The sequence below is a fragment of the Embiotoca jacksoni genome, unplaced genomic scaffold (genome assembly GCF_022577435.1).
Source record: "Embiotoca jacksoni isolate LCO1_2020_lvr unplaced genomic scaffold, fEmbJac1.0.p SCAF_8, whole genome shotgun sequence".
Classification (NCBI taxonomy): Eukaryota; Metazoa; Chordata; class Actinopteri; family Embiotocidae; genus Embiotoca; species Embiotoca jacksoni.
In genome coordinates this window covers 694,917-710,019 of record NW_027185436.1, presented here as the reverse complement: position 1 = coordinate 710,019, position 15,103 = coordinate 694,917, and the positions used below count along the sequence as shown (strand labels likewise).

Below are 15,103 nucleotides of genomic sequence, written 5' to 3'. Positions count from 1 at the left end.
TCACCGCTAGTGTGTACCAAAAAAAGAACCAGGTTCTATCGAATGCTTCAGTGTCAGAGGCCAGGAAGGAAGCCAGGGATCATGTTCGAGTGGAGATTCAACTTCTATACCAAAATCAAAGAGTAGAAATCCTGTCACATAGACATTGTCTTTCTTTAGAATGTTTTGATTCTCTGAACTTAACAGCATCGAGGCAGCCTGGATGAAAAAAATTTAGATATTTGCTGCTGAAAACTGTTTACTTTTATTGTTATTCTGTTATTATTGTGACACTGGCTTCCTACTTTTTGAGCTCTGTTACTGTCTAAAACTTACGTGAAATGATGTTGAGCAAAGGCAATGTGGGTATACAGGGGAAAAGACTGTTCCAAGTTCTTTTCTTTGTACTGTTAAAGTACAGTTTAAGGTCTAAAGCATGTTGTATTTATAATGGCTCTATGTCGTGCCTGTTTTATTTTTATTTTTCCTAAATTTAAAAACAAATATTGTATGCTTTTTATTTGACTACATTGCTTTGCATTCTGTCTTAGTAAAGCCATGTCACATGTCTGTTTTCACTCTAATGTAAACTATCAGATATCACAATAAATTTTCAATGGCATTAAATTGTGGCTTATTTTAAGGTGTCATTCATTTTGAGGATATGACTGAAATGTTTTATGAAAGGAATGTTTTGCAAACATGAGCTATAAATCTTTAAAAAAATTTTTTTTAAAAACTACCCTCTTTTAGAAAAATCCGATTTTGACATACATGATATTTCGCAATTTGTTTATTGAATTTTTTTTTAACATCTGCTTGTGAAGAATATAGTCAAAAGATACATAGGTACACAAATCTTGGTTTCTGCTTTTGTGATATCATTTCTTTTAGAAAGGGCAAGGAATATCCTGAGATATCTGGTAAAATATCAGACGCCAGTTCTAAAGATTATGCCACCATTCTAATACAAAAATTTGTCATATCCTTTTCAATTCAAAACAGTTTATTTATCCCCAAGGGGCAATTTGTAAAGGGCTTTTAAAGTAGTACAATTAACACTATACAGGAAAAAATTATACAAAATTTAAATATAAGATAAACTGCAAATATAAATGTAAAGAATACGTGTAAACTGTGACAATAGATCGATACATGTCAATATAAAGATAAACTGTAAACTAATATACACTATGACTAGTAATAAACATAATAATACTAATAATATTTCAACAAATACTGTAATATATTGGTGCAGAGTAATGCGATGAACGTAGGCTGTTAACTATAAAGTGTTTAGATAAGGTGAGTCCAACACAGAGAACAGAACTCCTGTAGGATGCCACCAGCTGACCTTAGTATCTGTTACACAAATAGGGTGGAGAGGGCTCTGGCATAAAGTCCAATAAGTTTGGATCAGATTTTAAATTTGCTGTGCTGGTGGTTTCTGTTTTTGGAGCTGATGGAGTGGAGTCAGCATTTGAAATAGAGTGTTATGACATACACTCTTAATGAAGGAGTCGTAAAACAATGTTGAGGGTTACTGACCAAAAAAGGAGTTGAGCTTCCACTGGAGATCCTGCCACTGCTGACATTTCCTGAGGATCTCCTCTGTGTTGGAATGACATTTTAATAGGTTGCCTGAGATTGTGCCAAAGTACTTTATAGTCCTCAGCAATCTCTATGGACTACCCATGGATGGTAGAAGTGACTGCCTCAGCCAGCTCCCTCTGCTTGTAGGAGAAGGTCACCACCATCTCCTTGGTCTTGTTCACATTAAGTTTCAGGCAGGAGCCTAATGAAGAGCTGTACTGTGGCACTGTGAGGGGCTTGGAAACAAAGAGACAAGGTAAAAAGAGAAGACTATTTACCCAGGACCTCGGTAGGCAGAGTGAGCCATTACTCCGTCCACGTACCGAGTGATGAGTTTCTCTGCAAAGATGTGTGTTGAATGCCAAGGACGAGTCTGCCAACAAGAGGCTGGCTGTAGTGTTCGGAGAGTAGTCGCTGGTGGATGGTATCAATAATGGATATTTTTGCGTCGTCAACCCTTCTGCCGGCACAATATGCGAGCTACTCGGATTGCTGCCTCGGTGATATGGCTCTTGAGCCACAGGCTTGTTTTTTTTATTTGTGTTTTGCACTTAGGCCTTTACTACAAAGCAGGTTCAACATACACAGGACATCTTTCCGTTATCTGGCTCAACAAAACCTAACAAACGAGATTGTGCTAAGCGGTCACACGACGCTGATAGGTCAACCCAGGGTTTCTCAGTCCACCATGTGACCAATCACAAACATGGACAAGTGTACTCGAAGCAGAGCAGCATATTCTCAGCAAACCATAATCTTAAAGAAATATGAGGAAGTTGAAAGGCTTATCACCTTACCATCAGAAACGCATGGGAAGAAATAACATTTTTCTTAGCTCTATTCTCATGACATGTATGGCAGTTTTAGAAAATAAGAAATACATATACAAATATAATTCAATGTGGTAGGTAGGTTTACTGTTATATCTTATAAGCACAAGTGCAATGCCTTTGTGCTCTCTCTGTTAGACAGACTGTGGATTGTCTCAGTCCACACACCGAGCTGCACAGGATCTTCTATGATTGGTGACATTTTTCCAAGAGAATTATTGGGTCAGTAGGTGGTGCTTTTACACATTCTGATCTATTATCTCAAACATAAACTGCTCCAGAAAAGGTTAAATTTGCAGCATAAGTTACCACAGTGATCTGGCCATGTTAAAAGAGGAGACACAATAGGTGATGATTTTGATGTAGCTGCTGTAGAACATTTTCTAACTCAGGCCAGATCAGGTGCAGGACATCTTCTTGTTCCTCCAGTAAACTCTGCAGTAAAAACAAGACCAATAACAAGGTTAATATGATCCTACTGCTGCAATGCCCCCCGTGCTGACACTGGCAGAGCTTCCCTTTCAGTCCCGGCTTGGCATCCTCTCTTGCTGCCAAAAGGGAGGGAAAGCACTGATAGCAGGATTATTTTCCTGGAGGGCCTTTAGATCAGTGGTAGTTGGAGATGGAAACACTGCAATGGACTTCGTAATAACTTGCTGGTGCTGATTCATCCTGGTTGGGCTGCTGCAGAAGTTCAGGAAATGCCGTTCGAGCACAACACCCTCCAGGAAGTCATTGTACTGCCTGGAATCAGCATCAACATTTTTATTTGTTTAGCAAGTGTGATATCTCACAGTATAGTTGAAGGCCGACAACTCTGCCGCCCACCGCTGCTCAGTGGCACCCACTTTAGTGCCCATATGACCATTGGCCCCACAAATAGTCAGGGAATCTCTCCGTCATGGCCCAATTCATGGGTAGAGATTCCAATTTTGTAGAACTGTACTTTCTCACAGGGGGCTTTAAGCTTTTGGCTGACATAGGCGATGGGCCTCATCCCGTCTTGTTCTTATGACAGTACAGCTCCCAGGCCCAGGTGGTTGCATCCACTTCTAAAATAAAGGGCAAAGAGAAATCTGCAAATGCAAGAGTAGATGAGTAGTTTCCTTTTCAGGCCCTGGAAATTGTCATTGCACTCTGCTGTCCAGGCTTGTTACAGTAGTGCAGCTTGTCATTTCCCGTGTTTTCTCTTGGCCATCTTGATTGCTAGGCAAGGCAAGGCAAGTTAATTTGTATAGCACATTTCAACAAGACAATTCAAAGTGCTTCACATAAGCCATTAAAAGTATCAAAACATAAGGCAAAAGAAAAGGAAATTTAAAAGCAATTAAGAACATTGATTGAAACATTAAAAACAGTCATTAAAACATTAAACGAGCTAAAAATATAATAAAAGTTGCAGAACAGTTTAAGAAATAAAATACAGTAGTAAAATGCAAAAATACAGGAAATTGATCAACATCCTTGAATCTGGTTCAATTAAAGGCAGCAGCAAACAGAAAAGTCTTCAATCTTGATTTGAAGCAGCTGAGAGTCTCAGCAGACCTGCAGCTTTCTGGGAGTTTGTTCTAGATGTGTGGAGCAGAAAAACTGAACGCTGCTTCTCCATGTTTAGTTCTGACTCTGGGGACAGAAAGGAGACCCGTCCCAGACGACCTGATGGGTCTGGATGGTTCATAAGGTAGCAGCACATCAGAAATGTATTTTGGCCCTAAACCATTCAGTGTTTTATAAACCAACAGCAGGATTTTAAAGTCAATTTTTTTGTTGCACAGGAAGCCAGTGTAAAGACCTCAGAACTGGAGTGATGGGATCCACTTTCTTGGTCTTAGTGAGGACTCGAGCTGCAGAGTTCTGAATCAGCTGCAGCTGTCTGATTGACTTTTTACAGAGACCTGTAAACACACCGTTACAACAGTCGAGTCTACTGAAGATGAATGCATGGACAAGTTTTTCCAAATCCTGTTGAGACATAATCTAATCCTCGATAAATTTTTCAGGTGATAGTAGGCTGATTTTGTAATTGTCTTGATATGGCTGTTCGGATTGAGGTCTAAACCCATAATTACACCTAGATTTCTGTCTCGGTTTATGGTTTTTAACATCAGTGATTGAAGCTGAGCGCTGACTTTCAATCATTCTTCCTTGGCCCCAAAAACAATTACTTCTGTTTTATAGTTGTTTAATTGAAGAAAATTCTGGCACATCCAGTTGTTGATTTGTTCAATGCATTTTCCCAACCCTTGTGTGGGATTATAGTCCCCTGGCGATATAGTTATGTAGATTTGTGTGTCGTCTGCATAATTATGATAACACACTTTGTTTCTTTCCATAATCTGAGCTAGTGGAAGCATGTAGATATTGAACAGAAGAAGCCCCAGAATTGAACCTTAGGGAACACCACGTCATTTTAGTCCGCTCTGATGTGTAATTAGCTACAGACACAAAGTATTCTCGGTCCTTCAAGTAGGATTTAAACCAGTTTAGTGCTGTGCTAGAGAGTGCCACCCAGATTTTTAGTCTGTCTAGTAGTATGTCATGGTCGACCGTGTCGAATGCAGCTAAACGATTTAATGGAGCTTCAAGTTTTGAGAACCCTTCACCAGCTATCGCAGGTAGTTTGTGGAAACAAAACTTTCACCCGGACTTTAGCCCAGACACATTGGCCCTCAGACCGTTAACAAAGACTCATATTTCCGCAACAGTGCCCTAACTCTCTACTGTTCTACGGGGGAGATCAGTTTGGTCTATGGCCGGAATTTCTATCTGTATGGGGCTAAACTGTCCAGTTTGAGTGTTAACCATGCCTGTAGAAGCCCGTAAACAACCAACGTCTGTGATCTCATCGCGCAAGTCAACCGCGGCAATTCCTGTATCAGCTACGGAGCAATGTGTGTGAGGAGTGATGGAAGCAGCAACCACATTAACGGCTGGGACATAGATTGTACCCCAAACTATCTCAAGTACTGCAAGACAGATCAAGAATCCCCCTTTTATGGAAATTTTAGCCGCTAAGTAGCTTGAACAAAACTTCCCCAGTGGCTTCACAAAATAAAACAAGAAAGAACAAGTTTCTACAACAAACATAATGGTACCAACAGGTAAACTGATATATTTTGTCTCTCACCAAGGCTATTCTTTTTCTAATCTGTGGAGGATTCACTTGCCCCCGATGTACTGAGGGCGTTGTTGTCATGGTCCAGGAACATTGATGGGCAAACAATCTAGCACTGCTTGGCCATGTTCACTAAATAACAGTGCCAAATGACATCAATGCCCAACATGTCTGGGACTGATGAGGGACAGGCTTGCCCTGGAAGGTCTTTTACAATTAGCCAACCTACAAATAATCTACATCCATAATATTAAGTCGATTTGCAGGTTTGAGTTGCAGCTGGGGACAAGATTGGAATTGTTCCTAAAAATGCTGTCTAAAAAACTGTCAATAAGGGTGGATACATTTGTACCTCCGTGTAACCTAACAGCTACTCTCTGGCAACGGCCTCGCAAATGGGTGGCAGAGTTTAGGGGTGTCTTGAGAGTGTTGTCAACAGAGTCCACTCTGCTGTGGCTGGGCATGCGGGTGTGTAGGTCTTCCCTGAGCTGAGAGGGAAAAAAAAAAACGTATTTAATGCAACATAGGATCTTGAGCAGCCACACAAATCGTTCTGAATGGCCAAAATCTTCTTGGGGTTGTTCCTATTAGCTTTTTCTGGCAATTATTAAATGACAACTCAAGAGCAGAAGAGTAGATAGTGAATTGGTGACACGTATCTTGAATGTCAACTTAGAAGCTGCCGCTATTGCATTGACCTTCTGTGTTGCCGGCTTGACAATGTATGTGAAGCATCCGTGTTTTAAAATTTGTAGTGTCAACAACATCCATATTTGAAGCATCGTCTGTGTAAACACTTTAAACGATTCCTTTAAAGTACTCACCACAAATTAAATGCATCTGGACATATTTGAAGGTAAACCGCAATTCATGTATAATGCCATTTAGACAACAATTCCTACATAAACAATGCTTTATAAGTTTGAAGGTAAACTTGGCTTCTCGTTCTCTTATAACAAAGTTATCTACACTTCTATTCTGATTCCTGACTTATCTGTTCCCCTCGTGTTGGACACAGTACAAAAATCCTTTACTTAAGTAAAAGTACCAGTACATCAATGCAAAAATAAACCAATAGTCTTTCATTAAATGTTTTTATTTTTTGTAATTGTTCTTAAATCTTTGGTGTTACTCTTTAGAATTGATTTTGCAGCTTTAACAAAATATTCCTCTCTAGATATTCATGCAAGGGACTGATGGCTGGGTGCAGATGTGAAAAACAGAACATCTTCCTCTTGGTAGATACACCTTGTGCATATTATACATATTTCAGAGTGGCAGGCTCGTTTGAATTCTAACCTTTACTTCGTAGGGGCGAGAGAGAGAGCCGGGGGAATAGGGATGGGTTTGCTTTTGGTATTGTGACGGGTTCAAATGCACAGGATGTAGTGGCATTGGTTGTTTATGTCGGCGCATGTTATCCTCATGCTCAAAGTCCTTCTGTCTCCTGACTACTTCTGTGACGCTCTTCCACAGGAGGGCCTGTGTGTGTGGGTTGGGGTGACTCAGGCGTCCAGTGGCTGAATGACCATATCGTCTGTTTTCTTTTGTTCATACGATCTTATTCTCTGTTCACTGTTGCCAGATGTTTTCAAAAAGTAGAATGAGTGGTGCTGGTTTTATCATGGAAAAGATGCTGTTTATACCTTAACAAAAAACAAAACTGTCAGTGCTGCTGTTTAAAGAAGGTTTGCGGAAGGTTTAAAGAAGATATGGAAAAATATACTAAATACTGGTATTTTCAAAAGTAGTATATGCACAATATTTGATAAACTCTTTGACTGTACAGAAGGCAACATGAGAGGAGAGGAGAGGAGACTGACCAGTGAGAAGTTAAATTCAATGAAAGTGCATCATTTGATAGAACAGAATTGCTGCTCTTGCATTTTGCACCCTCTTCTGTGTGAGATATTAGCTCTCAAAGGGTGCCAAGCCAGTGGCTCCCTGTGACTTGTTGCTCGCGTCACTTCTATTTTTCCTAGTTTTTTTTTTCAGCCCTGTCCATCCCTCCCACTCTCTCTCCCCCTCAGCTGGAATTGCCTGCCTGAGGTTGCAGGCCTCCCATGACTGGAAGCTTTAATGCTGCTGCTATTTCAAGCCCTCTGATGTCATCTAAAGGAGGGGCTGGCTCGCATGCCCAGAGCGGTGAGTCACAACCAGAGAAAGAGAGAGATTCAGCGAGGAAGGCATCCAAACATCAGCGGTTTGTTCCTTGTTGTCCAAATTTTTCTTTAGTCTATTTGAACTTATTTTAATGTTTCATGTTTTTCTGGTATTTTCATATTTCATGTTCTACATTTGCACAATCAAAGTTTCTGCAGCCTCTTATTTTCTAAATTTGTATGCTTTAATTTTTTTGTTTATATATTTTAAATAACATACTGGGAATTAAAAAAAAAATAAAAAAAATCATGTTTTCAATAGCTTTTCACTGGCATTTATTTATTTGCTATATTTGTGATATATCTGTCATTTGTTTAATATCCTGGTTTATATTTCAACACTTACACAATTAAAGCTTTTCAGTAATACAATTCTGGCATAGAGACTGAAAATGTGTGTGGCAAAGCTATTTCAAATATCAGTAACAAGTTAGAATAAATTCAGGGGTTTTATGGCTACAGTATGAGTACATTTTTTTCAAAGCATAACATCACAGAGACACGAACTGTTTTTGTACACTCGGCAGGGAATTCAACTTTATTTCAAAGTATTTCTGTCCAAGAAAATAAACTAGTTTAGCATCTTCCTCCAAATACAATTCTGTGTTATCACCACAGGCAGAAAAACAGACACAGGAACTGAAGGAGATCTTGTTTTTCTCCTGTCTCCAAGAGTGATGTCATCCCCATTCAGACTCTGCCTACACAAAGTCGTGGCAGCGCTCAGCATCCACTATCACCATGGCTACAGCTCTGCACCTGCCACACTCCCATCAGCTGAACCACCAGGCAGTTATTGGACCATGCGTCAGACTGACGGGCACCACGGCCAATGAGAAAGGTGGTGAGTGATGTCATTGGAAGATTGGTGAAGCAGAGTTGCATATCCAAACACAGAGTGTCAGAAATCTTCTGCTGACGCACCAACTTAACAAGGAAGGCCATCACATTAGCATTATCTCTTCGACAGAAACAGGAGAGGGCGGACGCCATGGTCTGAGATGTTTAACAGCTGTCTGGAGCTGCTACCAGCTCTCTTTTTGAACGAATAAAACCAATTTAATCTGGGCTACTCAGAACTTGGGGCATTACTAGGTGGGGTTTGCTATACTGCTTGAAAGTGTCTCAAAATATCAGAGGACTGGGCTAGGAAAGCTTCTCTAAGGCCCTGAACAAGATCTGATAATCCTCCTACAGTCTGTAATATATATGCACAGAACTATACTTGATGTCAAAGGAAAGAAAAAAGTCTCTGGTTCTATGATCTGTGCAATTTTACTATAGAAATTCATTATAGATCTCATAAAACTTATATAGCATTGTCATTGCCACCAGCAGAAGGCAGCTGCTTTCAATTAAAACAAACTTTCTGTACACTTTGCAGCCCCAGAGGGCAGATAGACAACATTAACACCTATAGTTGCATAGTAACATAGTCATGCATTTAACAGACAAAGAGATGGGATATTTGTATCAAAAGTTGGTGAAGATGAAACCAAAGCTAAAAATAAATTTAAAATGTAATTTTACATGAATTAAATGCATTTTAAAGGTCTCCAGGCAGCTGTATCTTTTGTCTAACTGCTTTGCTGCTGTACAGGTCAGGACACACTTTCTTATGTGAGGATCCAGATCAACCGTTCTTATGTCAAGTTTTGCCTGCCCACCTGGAAAAAGATCTATGCTAAAGGCTTACGCAGCACATACCTTTGGCTGTTTTTTGTCAAGAGTGGAAATTGTATTCATTTTATAATGAATAAAACAATAGGGAATACATTTTTTGATAGCGACAATCGGAAAATGCAAATACAGTCTGCAGCTGCTAAATTTTCCTGCACAATAATTTTGTTTAGTCTCGTGTCTGATATGTAGAAAAGGTCTGGTCAATTATGTTAAGGATTCCCTGCAGCCCAACTGAAAAAGAAAAGTCAGTAAAATATGAAAAATGTTTGGAAAAAGCAGCATTTATTTACGTGAATCCCTTTCACACAGAGGCAGCAGCTGCTTTTTCTGCTTGGCAACAACAAAGAGAGCAAAGACTCTTGTTTACAGTTACTACTCTATTAAAAAAAAAGTTTTTATTGTCCTTAATCATCTGTTCACACCCCGTTGAGGCCTCACTTTATGGGTGCCAGGGTGAGTTATAGCTGTTGATAAATAATATATGTGCTTGCAACTAATTGTAGTGTCTAATAAACCACTTAATACATTTTTATATATTGCTTTGCTATAGGTGACTTAAAATGAAATTTTACCCTTAATGGATACAAGGTGGAGATGTACTAAAGCAAATAAAATGGTTCACCAGACATGCTTGTTTTTACATTGAGTCATTTAGAAGAAATAGAAATATGAATACTTTGTTATATATATACACATTTCTTCATGTACACCCACATGTAAAGAGGTTATATTTACAAAAAGCAAGTCATGTATAACTGAACAGACAAAGATAACGATGCCTTGCTAATAAGAAGAGATGAGTTGTGATCAGATATTTCTGAATACTCAATAACAGATCTTTTTATTGTAGCATTTACTAAGGATTGGCAGTTAAGTTGTAGCTATTGCCATTTTTGTAGGTTATGTTACAGCTTGTAATGCTATTTTTTATTTATTTTCTAAACAGCACAAAAATGGAATGATCAAACACATATGATATCAGCAGAATTAATACAGTTGTCATGTAAAGTAAAAAGATAACTAAATGATATTCTATTAGAAGCTTAATCTGCATTTACATACAATTTATAACATATTTGCCCCAAGCATACGATCCACTCAAGAGTCAGTATAGAAGCTTTTCTGATAGAAGGCTCCCTTCAACGTTTCTCTGTGGACTGTGTAGCATCATAAATGTTTCAGATTAAAAAGCTCCCACTCAGACATAGCTCAAATAAACCCTTTGCCCTCGCTGTGGCGCGGAGGCGAAGGGAAGTATTTAGAGTCCCAGATAACCTTCTTTTTCCAAAATGGGTGATTCCCGTCCTTGTTTAAAAAAGTAAGAAGTAATTCCTGTCACTTTCAGAACAGTTTCAGTGGATTTAATTTAGAGGATGACTTATACTTCATTAATCCCACAGTTGGGAAATTTTGTCGTCACAGCAGCATAGAAACACAAAAAGGTGCACAGAATAAGAACACATTTACAAATACGTATACATAAAATAAGATAGATAAAATAATTATTTTAGAAAAAAATAAGAGCAATGAATAAATACACACACAAATTATATACACAAAACAAATAGATAAATAAATACAGTTTGGGATGAATGAAAAGTATCAGGTGCTATGAAATATAATGAAATTAAATAAAATTGAGAATGAGAGCTAATGAGAAGGCTTCAACACGTATCGACGGTCAGTTCGGGCCCAGAAAGATTGAAGATTAGCTGTTTGAGTTCTGGAAGCCACATCTTTATAAAAGCCTGGCATTTTTTTTTTTTGCCAAATACAGAGCTTGCAAAAATTATCACTGTAAAATGCCATTATTTAAAGCTGAATGTACAGTCTGAATGAAAATGAATTCAGCGTCTGATCAAAGGCAGTTTGAACTGCTAGTCAATGAAAAGCTGGAAGCAAACGCAGCAGGGTTTTGGATCAATACTTGTTGGAATGTGAATAATAATAATAATAATTATAAAAAGTAAATATTACATCCACTAATGTTGATGTTAAATTATTAATAATATTTTTAGGCTTGCTTACTTGTTTTGTCGATAGATGTTTCCTGTACTTTATTCAAAATAAAAATCAGGATGGATTTTTTTTTTAAGTTTAAAGGGTTTTGTTGGATGAAAAGAAGGGTTTGTGGTAAAAATCTGTTTAAATTTCTTCAAAGTGACGATGGAGTCTAAAGAGTTACTGGCATTAGCATATTGCTCAGAAATATGTTGTATTATATAACACGTATAGCAGATATGCTTACTACATTCAATATTTAGTTAGCATGAATCTGGTGGTAATTTTATCTAATGATGACAAAGTCTGGGGATTCCCAAATTTTTTTTGTTTTAGTTCACGATGCACAACCGCCGTAAAAGTGGATAAGACAAAAAAAACAAAAACACCTGGTTGCTCTCCCGACCCGATGCGTCTTCTTCTAACTTGGACTTTCTGCCCCTCCTAAAACAAAAATACCACTCACAACTCCACGCCCAGCTCACTGCTGTCAGTTTTCTGAAACATTTCAAGGTTCTCCATTAATGATTTCAGTGATTGATTGAGTTTTAGACAAAATAGTATATACATATATATATATATATACAGTGCCTTGCAAAAGTATTGACCCCCTTGGTGTATTTCTTTTTTTGTTGCCTTACAACCTGGAATTAAAATTGATTTTATTTTTGAGGGGGTTTGTATTATTTGATTTACACAACATGCCTACCACTTTGAAGATGCAAAATATGTTTTATTGTGAAACAAACAAGAAATAAGACAAAAAAACAGAAAACTTGAGCGTGCATAACTATTCACCCCCCCAAAGTCAATACTTTGTAGAGCCCCCTTTTGCAGCAATTACAGCTGCAAGTCTCTTGGGATATGTATCTATAAGCTTGGCACATCTAGCCACTGGGATTTTTGCCCATTCTTCAAGGCAAAACTGCTCTAGCTCCTTCAAGTTGGATGGGTTCTGCTGGTGTACAGCAATCTTTAAGTCATACCACAGATTCTCAATTGGATTGAGGTCTGGGCTTTGACTAGGCCATTCCAAGACATTTAAATGTTTCCCCTTAAACCACTCGAGTGTTGCTTTAGCAGTATGCTTAGGGTCATTGTCATGCTGGAAGGTGAACCTCCGTCCCAGTCTCAAATCTCTGGAAGACTGAAACAGGTTTCCCTCAAGAATTTCCCTGTATTTAGCGCCATCCATCATTCCTTCAATTCTGACCAGTTTCCCAGTCCCTGCCGATGGAAAAACATCCCCACAGCACGATGCTGCCACCACCATGCTTCACTATGGGGATGGTGTTCTCGGGGTGATGAGAGGTGTTGGGTTTGCGCCAGACATAGCTTTTTCCTTGATGGCCAAAAAGCTCAATTTTAGTCTCATCTGACCAGAGTACCTTCTTCCATATGTTTGGGGAGTCTCCCACATGCCTTTTGGCGAACACCAAACGTGTTTGCTTATTTTTTTCTTTAAGCAATGGCTTTTTTCTGGCCACTCTTCCGTAAAGCCCAGCTCTGTGGAGTGTACGGCTTAAAGTGGTCCTATGGACAGAAACTCCAATCTCCGCTGTGGAGCTTTGCAGCTCCTTCAGGGTTATCTTTGGTCTCTTTGTTGCCTCTCTGATTAATGCCCTCCTTGCCTGGTCCGTGAGTTTTGGTGGGCGGCCCTCTCTTGCCAGGTTTGTTGTGGTGCCATATTCTTTCCATTTTTTAATAATGGCTTTAATGGTGCTCTGTAGGATGTTCAAAGTAGATTGCACACAGGTGGACTTTATTTAACTAATTACGTGACTTCTGAAGGTAATTGGTTGCACCAGATCTTATTTAGAGGCTTAATAGCAAAGGGGGTGAATACATATGCACGCATCACTTTTCCGTTATTTATTTTTTAGAATTTTTTGAAACAAGTTATTTTTTTCATTTCACTTCACCAATTTGGACTATTTTGTGTATGTCCATTAGATGAAATCCAAATAAAGATCAATTTTAATTCCAAGTTGTAAGGCAACAAAATAGGAAAAACGCCAAGGGAGGGTCAATACTTTTGCAAGGCACTGTATATATTCTCAAAAAAATAAAGGGAACACTTAAACAACACAATGTAACTCACGTAAGTCAATCACACTTCTGTGAAATCAACCTGTCCAGTTAGGAAGCAACACTGATTGTGAATCAATTTCACCTGCTGTTGTACAAATGGAACAGACAACAGGTGGAAATGAGGCAATTATCAAGACAACCCTATGAAGGAACGGTTCTGCAGGCTACGCAGACCATTTCTCTGTCCTCATCCTTTCTGGCTGATTTGTGGTCACTTTTGCATTTTGCCAGTGCCTCCAGTGCCTCCTTCCTTCTGATGCAGGACAATGCCTCATGTGGCTGGAGTGTGTCAGCAGTTCCTGCACGATGAAGGCATCGATGCTACGGACCGGCCTGCCCGTTCCCCAGACCTGAATCCAATCCAGCACATCTGGGACATCGTGTCTCGTTCCATCCACCGACGCCACGTCCACCACAGACTGTCCAAGAGTTGACTGATGCTTTGATCCAGGTCTGGGAGGAGATCCCTCAGGAGAACATCCGTGGTCTCATCAGGAGAATGCCCAGGCGTTGTAGGGGGTGCATACAGGCACGTGGAGGCCACACACACTACTGAGACTCATTTTGACTTGTCTTCAGGAATCTCCACAGAAGTTGGATCAGCCTGTGATCTGATTTTTCCACTTTTATTTTGAGTATGATTCTGAATCCAGACCTCCATGGATAATGATTTTGATTTCCATTGATCATTCTTATGTTATTTTGTTCTCAACACATTCCACTATGTAATGAATAAAGATTTTCAACTGGAATATTTTATTCATTGACATCTAGGATGTGTTGTTTAAGTGTTCCCTTTATTTTTTTGAGCAGTGTATATAATATATATATATATAAAATACTATTTTGTCCAAAACTCAATCAATCACTGAAATCATTAATGACGACCCTTGAAATGTTTCAGAAAACTGACAGCAGTGAGCTGGGTGTGGAGTTGTGTGGTATTTTTGTACACACACACTTAGTGACTTCAGTGTCGGAGAGCCAGCTGTAATTCATTTCAGAGCGTTCTGCTGACAGGACAGTTGGAAACGAATGACTGCCATCAAACTGCAGCTCAGTTTTTGGCTTAAAATCGTGCTAGTCAGGAAGTTGTGTTTTGGCGGTCACCGATTTCCTTTCTTCCTGTATTTACAAAAGCTCATATGAGGGAGACACTGAGGACACTCAAGGGTGTATTTATTCACGTAAAAGCTGAAAGCCTGGCAACTGCTGCCAAGAGCACAGCTAAATAATGAGTCTGAATGGAGCAGCATTAGGGTGATAACCAAGTATCCAATACATTGCGTGTTATGTGGCACAAGAGAGCCATCACCGACAGCACTTTTACCAGTGCAACAAGGACTTTGAAGGATTGTTCCCACTCAGCTTAATGTAATTACATGCCTGTTTTGCAGATCTGTTGATTCTACTCCTGCACCCTGAAAGATTTTACATCTGCCATTCTGAACACCTGCCCTTTTAAGGAAAATATATTTTTTTACAGCATATAAAGTCATCGCGCCACTTCAAAGTCAGCTAGATGAAGAAATGCATTTTCTTCATCTTTCTTTTGGCTTTCCATAAATTTTAAACAACTCTAGCTTGGATACATGTGGAAACTCAAGCTGGGCATTTTAGTGAGGAGTTTAAAAAAAAAAAAAAAAAAA

The 15,103-nt window shown here is 39.1% G+C and overlaps 1 long non-coding RNA gene across 2 annotated transcripts; it reads left to right on the top strand.

Annotated features, from left to right (window-relative positions):
- Positions 1-1,675: 1,675 nt before the first annotated feature.
- On the top strand, positions 1,676-14,309 carry LOC138191938 (uncharacterized). Of its 2 annotated transcripts, none has more exons than XR_011177762.1 (3): positions 1,676-1,828; positions 7,548-7,662; positions 8,353-14,309. It is a non-coding gene; the product is annotated as an uncharacterized lncRNA (long non-coding RNA). The 2 variants fall into 2 exon arrangements; XR_011177763.1 differs by having other exon boundaries at positions 7,548-7,720.
- The last annotated feature ends 794 nt before the right edge of the window (positions 14,310-15,103 follow it).